The following is a 15,433-nucleotide window of genomic DNA, read 5'->3' as shown; positions in this document are numbered from 1 at the left end:
CTTCTTCCCCTTCATGGCCATGGGAGTGGTTTTCAGGAAGGTTCATAGAATTCCAGCCTGGTTGGGGTTGAAGGGACCTCTGGAGATCCCCCAGTCCAACCCAGCTGCTCACGCAGGGTCACCAGAGCAGATCACACAGGTGGGTCCAGGCGGGTTTGAATGTCTCAGAGAAGGAGACTCCACACCCGCTCTGGGCAGCCTGGGCCAGGCTCTGGCACCTCCCAGCAAACAAGTTTCTGCTCATGTTCACATGGAGCCTCCTGTGTTTCAGTCTGTGCTTGTTGCCCCTCACCCTGGCACTGGGCACCACTGAACAGAGTCTGGTCCATCCTCTGACACCCACCTTGAGATATTGATCCCATTCACCACATCCCTCTCAGCTTCTCTTCTCCAGCTCAACAGCCCCAGCTCTCTCAGTCTCCTCATCACAAAGATGCTCCAGACCCCTCAGCATCTTTGTGTCCCTCCCTGGACTCCCTCCAGTAATTCCTTGTCCTTCTTCAACTGGGGAGCCCAGAACTGGACCCACAACTGCAGATGGGGCCTCCCCAGGGCAGAGCAGAGGGGGAGGAACAACCTCCCTCCACCTGCTGCTCACACTCTTCCTCATGCACCCCAGGTCCCATTGGCCTCTTGGCCACAGGGCACATTGTTGGCTCACGGTCACCCTGTCGTCCCCAGAACTCCCAGGTCCTTCTCTGCAGAGCTGCTTTCCAGCAGCTCAACCCCAACCTGTGCTGGTGCCTGGGGTTGTTCCTCCCCAGCTGCAGGACCCTGCACTTGCCCTTGTTGAACTTCGTCTGGTTCTTCTCTGCCCAGCCCTCCAGCCCCATCATCCGTCCACTCATCCATCCATCCGTCTGCCTTTCCAGTTGCATTGTTGTTCTCTTTATTCCTGCCTCTGAGGTATGAATACTCCCAAGAGCGAGTTCGTGTTGTCAAAGTTAATGCTTGGAAACTTACTGCAGATAACCTTGGCTTCGTCTCGTCTTGGCTGCTCACGAGTTTTCATTGCCTGAGCTAATAAAGCCTTTACATTCGCTTAGAGACACTTAAAGTTGTTAGTGTTTAAATAAAGGGATTAATTTCAGGCGTCCTGCTGCTAAACTTGTACTTTTAAATTTTAAAAAAGTGTGTGTTCCCTGCGAGGTGCGAACAGGCTCTGAAAACCGGGGAACTTTTATCAGCTAAATGGGCTGTGACTCCTTGTGAGGAGCCACCGAAGTCTTCGGCATTGATTTACGCTTGCCAGGCAAAGGAAACAATTACGTTGGCTCTGTGAAGAATAAATAGAGGCGGCATGAATATAGGAAAATGCGTCAGGAACGCTTGCCCTTTCAACCTACTCCTGCTGTTGATGTTATTGATGATTGAGTCGGTATTTTCACATTTTCATGCCTTGTTTTCCCTGCCTGTAAATTACTTGCGTTTTCCTTTTGGGTTATTGAGGACTGCTTGGCTATCATATATAAAATGCTGTCAAGGTAGGGTGCCAAGTGAATACAAACTGTTTCATTTTTAGTGCCTTTGGAAATCTTGGACGTTTTGTTCTCCCTTTTATCTGTCTCTTTCTTTTTAATCACATAAAATGGAAATAAACCCAATCACAGCTGTTGCTGGAGAAGAATCATTAGGCCCATCCAGCTGGCTCTCTCGGGGCCAGCGCGGGATTGTTCCCTACGCTGTTTTTCTAAAGTATTTTGCCTCCTTTAGTTTTGTGTGTGTGCAGAGTGATGAGCGTCTTTCACTTCCCTCAGCTCCCTCCATCGATCCAAATGGGAAGGGCTATTTTTAGGTGGCTGTAAGTAAATGGACATCAGGCACCGAAGAAATGAAACTGGGTTATTTTTGGAAACCCATCAGCAGCCGCTCTGGTCCTGCTGCAAGTTTTGGCTTCAGCTGGGCTGTCTCAGGTTGTGGGATCAGTTCCCGAGGTTGTGAACCTGGTTGCTTGGGTGTGATTTTCAGTCCAAATCTGGAATGAGCAGCTGCTGGAGATTATCGTGGTGCCATCACTTGATGGGAATGAATTCCCCCTAAACCAGCCTGGCTTGGAGGGATCCAGGGTGCTGATGGAGCCGGAGATTTGGGGGCAGAGGATGAGGTCAGTTTAGGGACAACGTGTAAAATACACCTCAAGTGGAGACAAGCCCGTGGACCCAACCTCAGGATTCGAGCTCTGGATGAACATGTGGAAAACTCGGTGTCTGTCGGTGCCTGCACAGCAGGTAATTCGTTTGGATTTATTCTGCTTCAGTGGGCTGCAGAAAGAAGAGATTTTCCTGGTTTTGCACTGTGCTTTTCATAAGCATTTTGGGACCCTTTCTACCTCTCGCTGAATTTGTGCGCGAAGCCTTTAGACCCTTCGGTTACTCGCTGTGAACGTGCGGGTTGGAGTCCACGGGGGCCATGACTGAACCTTGACACCAATGCTGGTTGAAGAGCTTGAAGCATGGAAAACATTGAGTGTGTGCTTTACCTGCACATTATCTTCTTTCTCTAAGACCCAAATCTAATTTTAAAGATCAGAACATGCTCTCACCTGGGTGTTCCAGGCCTTTTATAGCGCGGTTGAAGGCCATTACCTAAAATTAACTTGCTGCTTGGGGAAAGCTGCTATTAGCTCTGTATTAGGACTCATTTCAAAGCTCTCGATGATCATTTATTTGATGGGCTCCTATTGAAACTGGTGGGTACAAGGCAGAAAATGGAAGACAAAAAAGCACCTAATACTGGTTCCTCATGGAGAAGAAAAATCGAGTGGGTTTTTTGGCAGAATTCCTCTTCTTCTCGGGTGGTTTGTGGTATTGTTTTATTTCATTTTATTTTGAAGGATCTCTGGTGAAGCTTTCCTAGGCAGGCCAGTGCTCCGACTGCCTTTAGAGTTGCACTTACTGTTGTTTTCCTCCAGCTTCGCGATGATCCAGACGTGCTGGGAAGGGGAACACATGATTCTGAAGCAGGCTTGCATTGTAAAGTACAACCAGATCTGCTAAACAACAGCATTGACACATTTAAATGAGTAGAACGGAAACAGATTGGATGAAAGAAAGGAAGGGCTGGTCCAGAAGAGGAGCGTGGTGGAGACCCAGGGTGTCCGTCAGGAAGGATGAGATGATGGCAGAAGCTCACATTTCTGCTGAAATTGGCCCCTTGGCAGTAGGATCCTCGTATTTTGACTTCTCTGCCAAGGCTGATGCTCACAAGGATTGAAAGGATTCGTGCTGCTGAGTTGAGAGAGGGGCACGTGGTGGGATTGGAGAAGGTGAGGCTGCAGTTCTTGTGCCGCTGTCTTTCTTACTCTTGTTCCTCTGGGTCCCTAGTGATGAGAGTCCTGTTGTACCCATCACCGCAGAGGGGGGTGATGCTGCAGAACAGGGCACAGTCCGAATTAGAATGGTTTGTATCTGGAGCTGGTGAAAGGAAATCCCATGCGGAACTGAGCTGTGGAATTCACTGCTGCCAGAAGCTACAAAACCAAAAGCCTGATGTGCTTTTCCTTTTATTTCTTTTCTAACTTTGTACAGATGAGAATGTACATGACCAATTGCTACAAGAAATTATTTTGGTGACCAGTTTCTGTTCTTCGAGGGCCTACGCAACCCCTATTTGTTAGTGGTTAGCGAAAAATTGTTCTGAATAAGCTGTTCTGCCGCTATGACTAACGAGTGTTTTTGCACCAAAGCGGCTGGAAATGAGCACTCAGGAGCAAGGGGTTGAAGTGGATGGATCATTGGTTTGATCTAATATAGCCGTCCTCCTGGTTTTTTATTATTTTTATTGGATTCTGTACAGTGGGTCAAACTGAGTTGTGAATTTTGTGCCTATCTTAATGACTTCGTTCCAAGCTGATGCCTTCGTGTCCATCTGTGGGGCACGTTTGTGGTGGAGTTCACAGAATCCCAGAATGTCAGGGGTTGGAAGGGACCTGGAAAGCTCATCCAGTGCAATCCCCCCATGGAGCAGGAACACCCAGCTGAGGTTCCACAGGAAGGTGTCCAGGCGGGTTTGAATGTCTGCAGAGAAGGAGACTCCACAACCTCCCTGGGCAGCCTGGGCCAGGCTCTGACACCCTCACCCCCAACAAGTTGCTTCTCATCTCTAAGTGGAACCTTTTGTGTTCCAGTTTGCACCCATTGCCCCTTGTCCTGTCACTGGTTGTCACCCAGAAGAGCCTGGCTCCATCCTCCTGACACTGCCCCTTTCCATATTGATCCCCAGGAATGAGTCCCCCCTCAGTCTCCTCTTGTCCAGCTCCAGAGCCCCAGCTCCCTCAGCCTTTCCTCACACAGGAGATGCTCCACTCCCTTCAGCATCTTGGTGGCTGCGCTGGACTCTCTGCAGCAGTTCCCTGTCCTTCTGGAACTGAGGGGCCACAACTGGACACAAGATTCCAGGTGTGGTCTCCCCAGGGCAGAGCAGAGGGGCAGGAGAACCTCTCTGACCTACTGACCACCCCCTTCTAACCCACCCCAGGTACCATTGGCCTTCCTGGCCACAAGGGCCCAGTGCTGGCTCATGCTCACCCTGCTGTCCCCAGGATCCCCAGGTCCCTTTCCCCTACACTGCTCTCCAAGAGGTCTTTCCCCAACTTATACTGGAACCTGTGACAGTTCCTGCCCAGATACAAGTTGCTGACCGTGTTGCCGAGCCTTTCAAAGAATCTGTTCCCTGGGCTCTGGGAACATCTCCCCTTTTCTTGGCTGAGCATCTGGTATTTTCTCTGGTCAGGAGCAGCTTTTGTCCAGTGGATGCCAATAGTTAACTCAGGCACTACTCAAGCCATTACGTTATTAAGCATAGAAGGGAGATGGCTGTGCTGTCCCTTGCAATATTTTTGTGCGATCTGAGCTGTTTGTGGCTCGAGTTGCTGAGATGTGAGATGGAAAGCATGAGAGATGCGAGACCTTGCTCTGCTGTCCACGAGAACCGACGCAAACGGCCAGAGAAGATGTTTGCGACCTCCTTGTCCATGAGGACTTCTCGACATCTGTTCTGCAAACGGTCCCTGAAGCTGGGGTGGGTTGGAAATGGGCCGATATTTGGGATGATGGTTTGGAGACAGCAGCTTGTGCTGGAGGAGATTATTTCATCTGGCAGAGTGTCCCCCTGCATGTTCCTGAGCTGCTCCAAGGACGTTTGACCCCGCTTACCCAGCAAAAATAGCTGTTGTGCTTTGGAGATTTCTGCCTGGAGTATTTTTAAGCCTGCTGTATCCTGGCCAAAGCACTTTCAGCCTTCCCAAATGTACCCGCTCCACTAATATTTGGATTCTCTTCACCTTCTGCTGTGAAGGGGCAGGTGGGACAGCGTGTGATGAGGGTTATTTGGGCGATCTCCGATGTGCACAGAGTATCCACAACACCCAAACCACACAGTTTCTCTGGGAATTCGGTTTTTCTCAGGGAACGTGAACTGTTGGAAGCCCTGCCAGCTGTGAGGATCCATCCGGCTGCCGATCCAGGGAAGCTGTTAAGCCATTAACTTCGCATAAACTTGGCTGGTTTAAGCTGCTCAACGCTCGCCACTCGTTGCTAAAGCTTTTGGACGCTACATGATTACATCAGGCAGATTGCCTCAAAGCCACAAGGTATTTAGCTGGCCTGCCTGTTCGATACCAGTTAATAAGGATTCCTTTAAAAAGACACTACTGCTGAGCATTGCACGCTCTTTAATGTTGTTAGAGCGTTCTAATAAAATGGGACTTTGGCATCCGGTCTTATCTGGTTGCTGTTCCAATGACTTTTGAACTCATCAGCTGTTTTCACTGAAATTAGAAGGATAGAGCTCACCAAAGGATTAACTCCCTATAAATGTCCTGAAAATAGGAAGCTGAGGGTGTTTATGGGGTACCGGAGAGCCCCGAAGAACGTTAAAGGCATCAAGCAGTAAGAATTCAGACTTGATTTGTGCTGTTGTTCCCAGAAGTACCTGGTGGGGCTACGTTCAGTTCTGAGCATCACCGGGACCGTTATTAATAATAACCATTCCAGCTGTTTCTCCAGCAAGCGAACAGGACACCATGAGGTTTGGGAGAGCAACTGGGAAGTGCCCTCAGACCAAGCCGCGTGCTGGACAGGTTTTTGGTTTCAAAGACAGAGGATTTAAGGGAAAGAAAACCAAATAAAAACCGAAACACAACTCACAGAAGGAGTCACGCTTTGGTGCCTTGGCCTGGCAGGCAGCGCCGACGCTAAAAGCTCTATTAGTGGGTTTCAATTTACTCAGGCTGAATCCTTCCCCGAGGATTTCTCATGTTCGGCGGAATTACAGGGTTTGGCGTGATAATGTTTTTCCTCTTTATTCCTCCCTTTTGCGCTTTCTCGGTGCGAGGAGGCAAAACGGCAGCGAAGCTTTGAAGAGGCACGAGAGTGCTCCAGGGCTCTGTTGGACCAGGAGACATCGGGGCACAGTAAGATGTGGTCTAAGGAGATGAGAGATGCTCGCAGGCTTCCGAAATAATAAATGTCAATAGAGGAAACCGGTGCCAGGCATCCGCCCTCAAATTACTGGTTTCTTGCTGACTTTTCTGCAAAGAAGGAGGACATAGGTGGGTCACAGGGATGTGTGAAGGAGATGGATGAATTAAACCGATGGGTTGACGATGCTCATCTGCGGAGGGTGCAGAAGACACAATGGGAGAGTAGGACAGGGGAGACCCCACGGGAAGGTGAGATTCGGGCAGCAAAGTGGTGAGAAAGGGGCGAAGCAAATGATCTCGGCAGCTGCGTTTTGCGCAGCGACTCCTGGATCCTGCAGCTGTTCATTAGAAATTCTGTTTATGCCACAGGGAGTTTTGGAGTCTCTGAAGCTGACACAGTTTTAATAGACAAAGACGTTTTGAGTGCAGCACATCTGCTCCGGGATGCTGAGGAACAGGCTCCATGCGGCAGTGCCATTGGTTGAAGCGTTTCATCCTGCTTTTTTTTATTTTAAGACTTCTTTTTTAACCTAAAAAGTAATTTTTGAGGTCAAAAGAAGTGCTGGGCTTGCTCATTAAGTTTGCAGCCATTGAACAGTCCTGCCGTACTCTTCCTAATATCCCCGAGCTCCCAACCCTGAGACTTGGCAGAATTACCTTTTACTTTGAAGGTTCCTAAAGTGTATTTCATTACAGTGGCCACCGTGGAGGCGTGAAGTGGCGGTTCGGTAAGAAATACAGAATCACAGAATCACCTGGGTTGGAAAAGCCTTCAGAGATCATCCAGTCCAACCCTTGGTCCAACTCCAGTCCGTTGACCAGATCATGGCACTAAGTGCCATGGCCAATCTCAGTTTCAAAACCTCCAGGGCCGGTGAGTCCAGCACCTCCCTGGGCAGCCATTCCAATGCTGACCACTGTCTCTGCACAGAATTGCTTTCTCATCTCCAGCCTCAATTTCCCCTGGCAGAGTTGAAGCCCATGCCCCCTTGTCCTATTGCTGACTGCCTGGGAGAAGAGCCCAATCCCCCCTGGCTAGAACTGCCCTTCAGGTCGTTCTAGAGAGTGCTGAGCTCACCTCTAAGCCTCCTCTGCTCCAGACTGAACAAGCCCAGCTCCCTCAGCCTCTCCCCATAGGTCTGGTGCTCAAGTCCCTTCCCCAGTCTTGTTGCTCTTCTCTGGACCCGCTCCAGCACTTCAATCTCTTTCCTGAGCTGAGGGGCCCAGAACTGAACACAATACTCCAGGTGTGGCCTCCCCAGTGCAGAGTACAGGGGAGGGATCACTGCCCTTGTCCTGCTGACCACGCTGGTTTGGATACAGGACAGGACACCATTGGCCTTCTTGGCCACCTGGGCACACTGTTGGCTCATGTTGAGCTTCCTGTCCATGAGTCCCCCCAGGTCCCTTTCTGCCTGATTGTGTAACAGCTGTGTAACATGTGAGAGCGCAAAACAAGGTGTCAGTATGGGATAACACTCATGGTTCCTGGAGTATCGTGGGTTCCTGGTGCCTCTTGAGCCCCCGGTGCATCCAAAACCAGGAGAGTCCAAATAAAATAATACGCAAATTATATATATGACAGGAATTTTATAAGCCTAAGGGGTTTTGTTATTAACGATTTTGGTGAGGTTTTTTCCTATTAAGTTTCAGATATTAAGAAATGCTAAAAGGAATTATTTAAAATACTAAAATATTATTAGGAGTTGGACTCGATGATCCTTGTGGGTCACTTCCAACTCAGGGCATTCTATGATTATTATAAAAATAATTATTATTAAAATTTAGCGAGTGGGTATATTTAATGGATCAATTTATTTCTAGGCAGACTCAGTCCAACCCTCAGCTTAACTTTTATAACCCATGCCTTTCCAAAACCCATCTCATCTTGCTCAGTGATTGAGTCTACCTTGTGCAGGTGAGAAGTTAATTCCTTCCTTCACCTCCAACTTTGGCCAAGTTCCTTTGATCCCTCTTTCCTTGACCTCTCTCTTAAGCCTTTGTTAAACAGAGCGGTGTAATTTTGCCTTTCCTAACTAGTCCTGGATTACTGCATCTGTCCCCCCGTGTTTTCTGCATGTTTTTCTCCCTCCCAGTTAGGATAGGAGCGGTCTCTGTGCCGGACACACATGCTGAGTGGAGTTTGGTGCCTCCCAATCTGCCTTTCCCAGGGACTGCCTGGTTTTAGTCTCCTGCGGCCACACAGCCTGAGACTGGAGTTGTCATTTATGTTCCTTTACAATACCTTGCAAGCGAAGCCCCAGTGACAGAACAGCACACACCGTGTATCGAATTATCCACCATTTCCAATCCGAGCGGTGACTTCGCTTTGTAGAAATTCAATTATCGCGCATTCTGCTAGTGCTTATCTTCTATCATACACTCTTCTCCTGCCTAATAACTTCGTTAAGCACACCCACGAGCTTCAGGCACCGTGTTTCCTTCTCTCTGTGTATTTTGAAGTGCTGTGTTTTGCTGCTACCACATCTGCATGTCTGAACCTGTACAGTGCAATTGTCCTGTGCAGGCTTTCATGCACTGAACTGCAAACATCTGCTTTGTTAGGCCAGCTTGAGTCACCTCTTTGCTTTGAAAGTCTGTGATAATTAGTTTTGATTTCTTTATTTCAGCCGTCATAACGTCGCTTTAGCTGGTAGAGATCTTGCCTGAGAGGTCCATCCCAGTGGCGCCTCTTGTTTTCAGGTGGGGACTTTTTCTGGTACAGCGCTTACGCCACCAGTGTTTTTACACCAAGGATGCTACAGACTGTGTCGCTTCTGCCAGCACGTGGGTGACTTGCATAGGAGGGAGATCTGTAGATACACTTAATGGTGTTCTCAGAGTGTTTTAAGGAGAGAATTAGAGTCACAGAATAGTTTGGGTGGAAAAGGGACATTCAAAGCTCCCCCAGTGCCCCCCCTGCCACAAGCAGGGACATCTTCACCAGCTCAGGTTGCTCAGAACCCCGTCCAGCCTGGCCTGGGATCTCTTCAGGGATGGTTCATCCACCACCTCTCAGGCCAACCTGGGCCAGGCTCTCACCACCCTCTTGTAGAAAATTCTTCCTCATGTCCGGCCTGAATCTCCCTTCTTAGTGTAAAACCATCACCCCTTGTCCTATCGCATGAGGCCCTGCTCAAAAGTCTGTCCCCACCTTTCTCATCGGCCCCTTTTAAGTCTGGAATGGCCGCACTAAGGTCTCCCCGGAGCTTCTCTTCTCCAGCTGAACACCCCAACTCTCTCAGCCTGTCCTCCCAGCAGAGCTGTTCCACCCTCGGATCATTCCTGGGGCTCCTCTGGCCCCTCTCCAGCAGCTCCATGTGTGTCCTGTGCTGAAGACCCAGAGCTGGACCAGCACTGCAGGGGGGTCTCACCAGAGCGGAGCAGAGGGGCAGAATCCCCTCCAAACCTGCTGCTCACGGGGCTGGGGACGCAGCCCAGGACACGGGTGGTTTCTGGGCTTCCAGCGCACACGGCCGGGTCATGGCCGATCTCTCACTCAGCACCCCAAGTCCTTCTCCTGGGGCTGCTCTCTATCTCTCCGTCCCCAGCCTGGACCGATACCGGGGTTGCCCCAACCCAGGTGCAGGACCTTGCACTTGGCCTTGTTGAACCTCATGATGTTCACATGGCCCCACTGCTCCAGCTTGTCCAGGTCCCTCTGGATGGATCCAATCCCTCAGGTGCGTCCCCTGTACCACTCAGCTTGGTGTCACCTCTAAACTTGCTGAGGGTGCACTCAGTCCCACTGTCTGTGTCATTGATGAAGATATTGAACTGTGCTGGTTCCAGTATGGACCTCTGAGGGACACCACTTGTTACTGGTGTCCGTCCAGACATTGTGCCAGTGACCACTACTCTCTGGGTGCGACCATCCAACCAATTCCTCATCTGCTGAGTAGTTCACCCATCAAACCCACATCTCTTCAATTTAGAGGGCAGGATGTTGTGGGGGACCATGTCACTGGATTTACAGAAGTCCAGATAGACGACATCCATAGCCCTTCCTTTGTCCACTGATGTAGTCACTGCCAGGACTTCTCAAACATCATGGAGAGTGGCTTGGCAACTACATCAGCTGGTTCCCTCTGGACTCAGGGATGCATCTTATGTCCTATGGACTTAAGTATGTCCAGATCCCTCAGGTGGTCACGAACCTGATCTTCTCTAGACCATACCCTGGGGAGGTTAAACAGATGGGGGTGAGGATTCCACATGTACGTGTTCACCACAACTTTTTCCACCACTGAGCCAGGTCTTTAGAAAAGGTTTACTAAGATGTGTTGGTTCGATGAGTGAAATTTACTCCTGGAGGAGTCCAAGAAAGAAATAAGAGGAAAACGTCGTGTGGTGCAACCCAGAAGGACCAGTAAAGCTGTGGCTGTTTGTGTGATGGGCGAGAAGAGAGCAGGACAATCATGAACCTTTCTCAGAGGCTAGAAAAGGCAGAATATCCTTAGATATATTTTTGCCCCGTGACCTGGGTTTTGTTGGAGGTGTGATTTCTCCAGAAGCAGTTATTGCAGTTCTATCTCTGTGCAAAGTGCATTTCTAGCCCCGTATGTGGCCAAATCTTCATAAATATGCCCAATCGAAAGCCTGCCCATGCAGAAGTGCTACCAGTATAGCCGTAGGTCTTGGATGTCATCATGGTTAAAGGGGGACAGCTTTTATGTGAGCCCAGCGGAGATGAGGACACGATGGTGTGCGGCACAGTGACATCTTTCCCCAAAAACTTCTGCAGATGGTGAAGATGCAGATTGATCGAGCCACTGGGTTCCTGTTGTGTCACACAGCAGCATTTAATGTACCTTGCTTAACTGGGACTGTTGTGACTTGTGTCTGGTAATAAGAGAGGGACTTTGGCCCGTAGGATGCTCTTTAGAGCTTGTCCAGAGCCCTGGCAATAGTTGTGTTTGCGCATCTGAATTTCTAACTCGCTTCGTAATGAACTGTGTCGGATAGGAACTCGCCCGTTATATAAATATGGGCGATTACGGCATGTCAGGTAATTTAGTTATTTGGCGTGATCGATTGGGCTGTCTGAGACGGACCGGCCCCCGCTCAGCGTGGTGATGAAGCCATCTCCAAAAAGCGCAGAAGGCCGTCGCTTGCTAATGAGACGACATGGGGCTGCCCGCCCCCCGCATCAAAGGCTTTTCAGAGAGGAGGTGAAAAGCTGGTGTTAGACACGGATATGAATGGGGAGCGGGTGGAAGAGCTCAACGAGGAGGAAAGGTACATTTGGAGTTGATTCGCCTGGTTAATTTGGCTGCGTAGCGCTGACAAATCTAATGTCACTGTGCATTGCTGGGATGTAGCAGCCAGGGTTCCCTGGTTTCTCTAGGCTTTCCATGGATGGAAACCTGGCTGCTGACCTGTCCCCCTGCCCGCTGATGTCCCTGAGGAGCCACCCATACAGTTTCATGCTTCATAGAGGCTCCTCAATGGAGATGCTCAGTCTCCAGAACCGCCTTGTTCGCTGCAAACTTTCCAGAACACCTATAAAGACAGATTATTTTCCGTAATGACCCACCCTGCTAAGTGAGATGCTGTTACATATTGTGTGTGTTTCTGTGCTGTTCAGGAAACTTATCCAGGATGAAGAAAGTTGTGCTTAATTATGACCTGAAGTATCTAGCAGAGAACAGTAGCCTGAATTCTACCACACGCTTACTTGCTGCTGAGGAAATGGTCACGATGGTGTTTTAGGGAGGTGAGAGAGGTTTGTATTTTCACCTTGGGGAAAATAATGTGCCTGAGCTATCTAGGGCTGAAAACCACAAAGAAACACCAAGGACTTGAGCTGCCTCCCCAAGTCAGCATTTGGAAAGCCAGCCCTCTCCTGTCTGGAGGTGACCTCTGCGAGCTTCTCTCGTACCACGTAAAGCGCCTTGGGTCTGTGGTTTTACCTCAAGACACTTCTTGTTCATTAATTGCTTCAAGGTAAAAGCAAAAATAACCTTCCCCTCCTCCCACACCTGATTTATCCCTTTTAGTGGTGAACGAAAGATCAGCCATGCACCTACTCCTTGAGTGCCTTGTGCCGCCGCACACGATGGAGCAAAGCACCTGCTTCCTCGGTTTGCTTCCCATGTTCCAAAACCTCTTTATAAACGGGAATGCGACGGGCAGAACAACGTCAGCCGCTGGGTGGTTGTGCAGATTTACCGGGTTTCTTGTAAAACTCTGCCCTGCGATCCCTTGCTCTGAGATTTGGAGGGGAGTGAACTTTGCATCCCGACTGCTTTGCTGTTTCATACCACAGAATGTAAAAGGATTCACTGGTAAGCTGGGTGTTTGTGCAGAGAAGTGCTTGTGTGTGACCTGGAAGAATAAATAAAGCAATTGGGCTGGTTTATTACCAGAAAACAACACTAAATAATACATTTAAGAGCTAAAAGCTCTGTATGTAAAGTAGATTTCACAATGCATTATGTAATAAGCAAGAAGGCACCGGAGAAGGAATCCGCTGGAAAAAGACAGGCTGGGAAGACGGTTGCGGACAGGACAATTAGATGTGGAGTGAACCCCAAGCTGATGCAGGTTCTGGGGTGGTCTTGCACAAATTGTGTGTCCGCGCCTCTCTGAAAACCGGACACGGTTTTGCTGTCTAGGAATTTCATCTGAATAAATGAACGTTAGAGCTGGGGACAGACTCAGGACATCCCGACTCTGGGTTTCTGCTTGCATTTCTGAATTATTGTCACCTAAGAGCCCAAATCTAAAATCATACAATCATTTAGGTTGGAAATAACCTCCAGAGACCTCTGAACCTGGATATTGTGCAGATGAGGTTTGAATCTCTTTTCCCTCCTGGAGGGAGCAGCACTCCATTTTACCTCCACACTTGAAATAGTCAACTCTACCATCTCTTTTGTGTATTGAGTCCTCTCTTCACCTATCATAAGCTCCCAAAAGCACCAGCACAAGTACAAACCAGTGTGCTTCTTGAGGTCTTGCCTGTTGGGGTTTATCAGCTGATGCTGCTGCTTCTGGGTTTTCTTGCCCTGGAACTTCAGAACAGGGGATTGCTTCTGAGGAAGGTCTGATCCTGACCTTGCCTGCTGGGGCTCCACAGCCATGGAGTAGAATCATAGAGTGGTTTGAGTTAGAAGACACTTCAAAGATCATCTCGTTCCACCCCCCTGCCATGGGCAGGGACACCTTCACCCAGCCCAGGTTGCTCAGAGCCCCATCCACCCTGAACTTGAACACTTCCAGGGATGGGGCATCCACAGCTTCTCTGTTCCAGAGCCTCACCACCCTTGTGGGGAAGAATTTCTTCCTTATCTCTCATCTCAATCTACCTTCTTTCATTTTAAAGGGTTTGTGCTCATTATAATGATCCTTCTGGCAGTTGCAGCAGCATCATTGATCCGTTTCATGGCTGGAGAGCCTACAGGTCCTGGCACTGAGCAGCTCCAAGGTGGGAACACGGGTTGTGGGCTGGTGCCCCCTCCGTGTGAGCCATTGAGTTAATTTGCACATGCAGTGTGTCTTTTTTCTCTCCCTCCAAGGATTTCTGAATTGCAGGAGACGCGTTTGTGAAGACTGTAGGGTGAAATGATGCTGTACTGAGAGCTCTGGTCAGAGCAGGAGGACACCAGGCTGGAGAGAAGGTAGCAAGGATGGTACAAAAACAGTGTCAAAATTATATCTACTTGCAAGATAAGCAAGGAACCTCTAAGAGCAGAAGATCAGGATGAATGTACGCGATACTTCCCCTAATATCACCAGCACATGTGGTTTTCCAAAAGACTTTACTGGACCAAACACATGAAGGGCCTTTCTCAGATGGCTCATCCAGGACCCGGCTGCCCGACACATGCAGCTGCAGATAGGGAGCAGGTTTGGCTTTTCACGGAGCTGCAAAAGTGGTGAACGCTCCTTAGTTTAGATAAATTCTTCGTAAAGCCGGGGATACAGTTTATCCCCTGAATTTACAGATTACAAGCCCTTTTACCACCGGTGCATGTAGCAGTGTTGATCTTCGCCTGGGAGAATCTACCTGCACCTCTGAGCTCTCGAGATGGTACAAATCCCTCGTGATGATCCCTGAGGCTGTAGCATGCGAAGCATTTCAGAGCGAATTCTCCATCTGCTCCTTTGAAAGATCTGCTCTCAAACGTACCTTAAAGCACGCACCTGATAGATTTATTCTCCTCGTTCAACTGCAGAAGGCAAATCCTCCAAATGCTTCTGTTCCCGAAGCGATCAGAGATTTGGGGTGTAATCCTTTTCTTTGAGAGCATTAGGAAGTAGAAAGTTATCATTGCTGAAGGGCTGTTTTTGTGTTCATTTCTTTTCCGTTTCACCTGAAACTCTTTTCTGAAGGAGGGGAATATGGTGTATTTTCCGTTTTTGAGCAAAATTTTCTGCTTCTCCTTTTAAAAAAAAAATGAATAAATAATTATTTTTTTGTCTTTGATTTTATTTCTAGTGCTGGTGAAGAAAAGACCTGGCAATAGAAACCGTCTATTCAAGACCGGACAGACAAAGCACAGGAGCCGCTAACGCGCTCCCTGCCACCCTTTGCGGTTCATCAGGAGGGACAGAGGTGGGTATGGTGCTTCGTTCTGGCACAGCAGGAATTTGGTGGGGTAACACAACAGCGATAACTCCGCAGACCCATCATTTAATGAGGAAAAAGAGCAAGGACAAGTGTGGGTGCATCCAGAGTGAATTTGGGAGCTCTAATATAGCGCACACAGGATCTCCGTGGATTTTCCTCCTGGAAAATTCAGTGCAGTCTGTGTCACCGCATTCTGTCTAATGGTTATTTAGTGCTGTGCTAAGCTCTGGTGGATTCTAAGTTTGGTTCTGTTCACAAATATGCTGAGAAAGAAACAATATTGCCTTGACTTTATAGGGAGATGGGGAAAAGGAGGTGTAAGCAGGGAGGAATAGGTGTGCTGAGGTATTTGCAGAAGGACCTCAGTGACTGAACATTTGCAGAGCGGTGACTCCACGAGCATCCACAGGTCAGACCAGCCTGGCTCTTCCTTCTAG

The 15,433-nt window shown here is 49.0% G+C and overlaps 1 protein-coding gene across 14 annotated transcripts in view; it reads left to right on the top strand.

The window, feature by feature from the left end:
- The window catches only part of EXTL3 (exostosin like glycosyltransferase 3), a 159,470-nt gene that overhangs the window by 102,073 nt on the left and 41,964 nt on the right, over positions 1–15,433 (top strand). For 10 of the 14 annotated variants that reach the window (XM_065833539.2, XM_071807171.1, XM_065833546.2 and 7 more), the window contains one exon: positions 14,865–14,981. The gene's annotated coding sequence lies outside the window, so the exon portion shown is untranslated. Of the gene's footprint in view, positions 1–2,911; positions 3,266–9,051; positions 9,125–12,008; positions 12,138–14,864; positions 14,982–15,433 lie in introns of those variants that run through there. The other 4 variants (XM_065833540.2, XM_071807170.1, XM_071807165.1 and 1 more) reach the window with 3 other exon arrangements.

Source organism: Patagioenas fasciata, chromosome 3, assembly GCF_037038585.1.
Source record: "Patagioenas fasciata isolate bPatFas1 chromosome 3, bPatFas1.hap1, whole genome shotgun sequence".
Classification (NCBI taxonomy): domain Eukaryota; kingdom Metazoa; phylum Chordata; class Aves; order Columbiformes; family Columbidae; genus Patagioenas; species Patagioenas fasciata.
This window is presented reverse-complemented; position numbering and strand designations above follow the sequence as displayed.